At 36.6% G+C, this 5,801-nt stretch overlaps 1 non-coding gene across 1 annotated transcript; it reads right to left on the bottom strand.

The window, feature by feature from the left end:
• Positions 1-2,390: 2,390 nt before the first annotated feature.
• LOC131654421 (small nucleolar RNA R71) lies at positions 2,391-2,498 on the bottom strand. Its single transcript, XR_009299460.1, has one exon. It is a non-coding gene; the product is annotated as a small nucleolar RNA R71 (small nucleolar RNA).
• Between the last annotated feature and the right edge of the window lie 3,303 nt (positions 2,499-5,801).

The raw sequence follows: 5,801 nt of genomic DNA, 5'->3' as shown, positions 1-5,801 counted from the left end.
TAGAGTTAGATTTTGAAAATTTGCAGTATACATTTGGATCGTTAATCTTGCCGGCATCAGATTGTCAAAATTTTATTCAACCATTTTTCATTACCCGATCTAGAGTCTACTTTTGTTTAGCACGTATTGTTTTACTTCTTTACTAGTTTATTTTATTGTTTTCTTTAATTCATTAGTACTACTTGCATGTGCTTACTTTTAATAATATTAAATTAAGTATGTCTTATATACAAATAACCAACAATAACTTTTATATAACTTCAATGTCCAACTAATCTTTTAGAGCCCGAAATGTGAGAACCATCGTACTAACGAGACTTGGTAAAAGTAATTGCATCGGTTTTTTAATATTAAAATAATTTTATGGTTCTGGATTTTATTTCTAAAAGCCTAAATTTTACCGCGAAAGCGAAAATACAGTGATACCGGTTTCAGTACGAAAGTGTAGGGGTGCTCAAAACCAAACCAACCCAATAGAAAACCGCAAACCAAACCAAACCAAACCGAAACTGCAAAAAACCGCATTTAGTTCGGATTTTTAACAAAACCGCACGGTTCGGTTCGGTTTGCGGTTTGTATTTTGTAAATCGAACCAAACCGAATCAAACCGCATTATGTTACAACCTAAATTTTACTTAACTCACATCCAACCCAAAATTAAACCTATTATACATTAGCCTTATGAATACGAACAATTTTCTCATCCTTACACATATAATTTCAGTCCCGATCTTCTCAAATCTCTAATAACATTATTTCACATTCTTTGCCACATACATCTTCCCTCTTCTTCTATAATCTTTACTCTCCTATATTCTTTCTTTTTAACCTTCTCATTTTTATGTAAATGTTCCGTATTTCAGTTTCATTTTTATCGCACATCTTCTTCTCTAATCTCTCAACACTTTTTCTTTTTCTTTTTCACCTTCACTAATCTTTCGTCTCTTCTATTTTTTTGTTTCATTATAATAATTTTATATTGTTTTATGTTATTATTTTATGTTTAATATTCCACTTTTGTCTAATTTAATTTTTACATATTATATGGAAAATTGTTGTCAAAATATGACGAGTTTTGTTGTTATTTGTTAGTGTATGAATGTCTAAATATAAAATTATGTTGTCTTATATGTATGTGTATGTATGGCTCAATAACATATTTGTAAAAAACCGAACCAACCGAACCGAACCAAACCGCATTAGTTTGGTTTGGTTCGGATTTTTTTTAAAAGTCAACCGAACCAAACCAAACCGCACTATTTTTTCTCTTGCAGTTCGGATGATTTTTTTCGTCAAAACCGCCCAAACCGCACCGCGAGCACCCCTACGAAAGTGTGAAAGCGGTACTGGACCATTAAAATTCAGATTTTTAATTTATAAAAACAACGAAAGCACTTTATTTATTAATTAGAAATTATTAGTTTTCAAAAAGGAATTTCGAAATTGTGACTGTAATGCGCAAAAGCATGCAGTTATGGTTTTGAAATTCAGTACTGACTGAACGAAAGTAAGTAGTATTTTTAAATTGAAATTTCTGCTGAAAAATATCTTTTAAACTAAATTTAGGTGCTGAATTTTATAGGAGTCCCAATGGCACCCGAAAATCACATTCTGGTCGCCGTCTTCATATTAATTATCTAAACTAGTTTAATTTAGTTCTTTTGCATTCAAACCAATACGCATAGCCTTAGATTTACATAGTAGCAATAGATAACGATACGTTTGATTATTGGCCTATGTGGATTCAACATTTTTTATATTACCATGATATTTTTGTGCACTTGCAGAGCTATCAAGTTTTTAGCGCCGTTGATGGGGACCAATTTTGTCAATATTGTAACTCCGTTGTTGCGTCGTATAGACTAAGGCACTTTTTGTTATTTTCACCTTTCGTTGATTGTATGCCAAGTACCCGCACTTTCGAGGACGAGCTACAACAACCTATAGACGAGGTCGAGCATTTTCTTCATTTGAGACGTCGTATCCAATAATTCCGAGTCCAATTCGCCCTCAAGTTTACAAACGATAATTGTCCTCTTAAGGATTATACCATCCCATCCCAAGACGAGCCGCACTTGAGCATTTCCCCTACCATTAAGGAAAACAATTTCGAACTGAAACCTTCTCTGTGCAAGTCGTGCAACATAACTAGTTCTCATGTAACCCAACAAAGGACCATAACCTACATCTGTCTGTGTTTGTGCAGTACGCCGACACGTTGAAAAGCAATGGCGTAAATCCAGAAGCCATTCAACTACGTCTTTTCCCATTTTCCCTTAGGGACAAAACCAGAGCCTGGCTACTGTCCCTGCCATAAAATCCCATCACCACATTGGAATATAATGAAAAAGGAATTCTTAGCCCGCTACTTTCCACCAAGTAAAACAATTATGCTAAAGAGCCAAATAAACGGTTTTAGACAAAAAAAAAGGTGAGTCGCTTTTTGAAGCTTGGGAGAGGTATAAAGATATGATGAGGCTATATCCACATCATGATCTAGAGCAGTGGTTGATTATCCACAACTTTTATAAATGTCTTTTGTACAATACAAAACTGATCTTAGATGCCGCTAGACAAACCCTTTCAAGTAGCCTATCTGCTTACAGAAAATATGACTCAAAACCACTATTGTCGCACCGTGAAAAATATACAAAGTCACCATCAAACTTTATTTATTCTAAAGAAGAGGGAAAATATCGAGAAAACCCCTAAAAGTGAAAGAAAATGGTAGTCAAAACCAAATTTGATTTTGGGAGTCGATTATGCAAGGGGAAGATATTAGCACCCTTCACACCCGTTTTTTTCTCAACGGGGACTATTTTGTTACGCTTGCATATAAGGGTGTTGTTATCTAAAGGTTACTTGCGACTAATGATTATTGGATTTAATTAGGGGGAATAAGTTTTTAATTAGTGTGTGTTAGCTGAAGATTTCGTTTTATATTATTTATCCTTCGAAAAAGTAGAAAATCGAAGGAAAGATGGTTACTGATGGCCATCCCTTAAAAATAAAAGAATGACTACTGATGGTCATGCTTCGAGAGTAAAGATTTCTAAGTTCACTATGAAGATAATGAATACTGAAAGCTAGTGAAAAGTATGTGTCTTCGGGGACTTAGACAAATTTGTAAATATATTCAAGTATTACTACTTAGCGTGTTTTTTTCGTAGTGTTTGTTTAATACACTGCCACGCATCGAAGACAGACTCAGGCGGGAAGATTTGAATTCGAAGACGGTTTCGTAACTGTCCAAGTAACAGATGGCATCGCTAGAAGTTCTTATGAGAAACGTGGCAGCAGATTAGTATAGGACCGTTAAGGTCGAAACTAGTATAAATAGGAGTCTTAATGTTAGGATTCTGTGTGTTCATTTTGTACAAATCACTCACATATTTACTCAAGTATCAAGCGTTAAGAGAAAGAGTTCGCTGAGAAAATGTACGTATGACACCACCATTTTAATACATGTGTATTATCCTTTGTTTTAAATATCTTCCAGAATTACTGCATTTCGTTTACTTCTTGCCATTTACATTTCTGTATCTTTACTTTAATGTCATTTACTTTCGAATTACTTTCATGTTATTTACTTTCAAAGTCTTTTACATTTCTGCAGTTTAAGATTCTTTACGTTTCAATAGTCTTTTTAATTTTCTGTGTTATGTTACTTATCTTTTCGCTGAAGTCACATTTATATATAACAAAGTGATTGTCAAGACTATTTGTTCTTTAATCGAACAACGCTTATTGAAGAAGACAAATAATGAATATGGTTCGAATGAACGTTGATGACAATCTTCTTGACTATGTGTCCTAGGATCAATCTAGTCGATCCTGCGAGTAACCAAATCATATTTATTATAGTTTGGAAGACTAGCGGTTGTTTACCGAAAATCACCGTAAACAAATTGGCACGCCCTGGTGGGACTGTGTCAAGCAGATTGTTTTAATCAATTGCTTTATTTTTGTCTAGACAATATCAAGATCTTGTATGAACCTTAGGAACGGTAAATTAAAGAACAGTGCACAACCGATTCCCAAACGAAGGTACAACAGGAAAATGGTCGTTACGGCCAGTGCAGGGGGTGATCAAGATCCCCCACAAGGTTCAGGATCAGGAGCGGCAAATTCGACTTCTACTCAAGGAACACGAGATGCAACGGGTCCAAATGGATCGAGACCTGCAGACAATTCCCAGGCTTTGCCTGAAAATAATACAGGGCTTTCAGGGGCTATTCCAGTTTCAGTGTCGACAACCGCACCCTCATCCACAAGCACAGAGGACGTATTGTTTGCCTCGACAAATGCTGCAAATAATTTGCCTGGTCAAGGCACGAATTCTGCTTTCGAATGGAGACCAAATAGTTCATATGGAATGCCATACCCATATGGAACAGGCGTATGAGGGGCAGGATCTATATATGCCCCAACTAACAATGCGACATTTTCACCGAATGTTAGTTCAGTGGGTCGAAGTGCACATAACACTGGTTTTTCTACCCAGGTGCCTCACTTTACCACAAATAACCAAGCAGCATTTCGACAAGAAATGGATGCAAGCAACCATGATATGGTAGGGGTTTTGGCCAGAGAATTGACTTCAGTTTTAAGCCCACTAATGGCAAATGTTACTACTACAAATAGAGAAAACATGGAGACTTTCCAAAAGATATCATCTCAAATGAATCGAATGGCAGAATTCATGGGAATAACACCACCTAAAAGGAAAGACAAACAGCCTTCGAATCAAGAAGAGAGGCCCATTTTAGAACGTGTACAAGACATAGTTCCGTCATCTAGGACAGCCACTAGGGATGTAGGCCCCTCACGAAGAACAGAGATGTTCGAAGGAACTCCAATAATTAACTTAGAAGCTTCAAATCAAAGAACCGTCCCCGTTCGACAAGAAACGGAGGAGGAGCGACCCAGATTAAGGATTGTGGGTAGGAACGAACACCCAGATGAGGTTGTTCAAAGAGTCAGAAGAGAAAATCTGGCTACAGAAAATAACTTAACTGCCATGATAGAAAGGGTTATGGCCAATAATGGCCTTAGTACTGGACTTAGACGTCCAAACTATACATCCCCTATATCAGATTATATCATGCAGACAGAATTGCCTAGGGGCACTAAGGTACCCAAATTTACAAAATTTTCAGGCGAAACTAATGAGTCAACGGTGGAACATATTGCTAGATATTTGACAGAAGCAGGAGACTTAGCGGGAAACGAGGATTTAAGGATCAAGTATTTCCCTAGTTCGCTGACAAAAAATGCCTTCATTTGGTTTACTACTTTGCCACCAAATTCGATAGATGCATGGGCATACTTGGAAAGACTTTTCCATGAGCAATTCTACATGGGTCAAACTAAGATAAGTTTGAAAGAATTGGCCAGTATTAAAAGAAAATTCACAGAAACAATTGATGATTATTTAAATAGGTTCCGTTTGTTGAAATCAAGGTGTTTTACAACAGTCCCAGAGCATGAACTTGTTGAAATGGCTGCAGGTGGTCTAGATTATTCAATAAGAAAGAAACTAGATACCCAATACCTTAGGGACATGGCCCAATTAGCAGACAGGGTTCGACAAGTCGAACGACTGAAGGCAGAAAAAGTTAGGGCGAATAAAAGTTATAAGAAAGAGAGAGTAGCGTACGTCGAAGCCGAGGACGCTGATGATGAGTCTTTCAATGACTCGTATAGTGTCATACCCCAATTTTTGACCTAAGATACCACCTCATATCATTGCATATGCATCATTTGCATCTCTAACAAAATTGCATAGCCTGTGTTTGTTA

This window comes from Vicia villosa, linkage group LG2, assembly GCF_029867415.1.
Source record: "Vicia villosa cultivar HV-30 ecotype Madison, WI linkage group LG2, Vvil1.0, whole genome shotgun sequence".
Classification (NCBI taxonomy): Eukaryota; Viridiplantae; Streptophyta; class Magnoliopsida; order Fabales; family Fabaceae; genus Vicia; species Vicia villosa.
The sequence above is the reverse complement of the archived record's forward strand: the minus strand, read 5'-3'. Positions and strand labels throughout refer to the sequence as shown.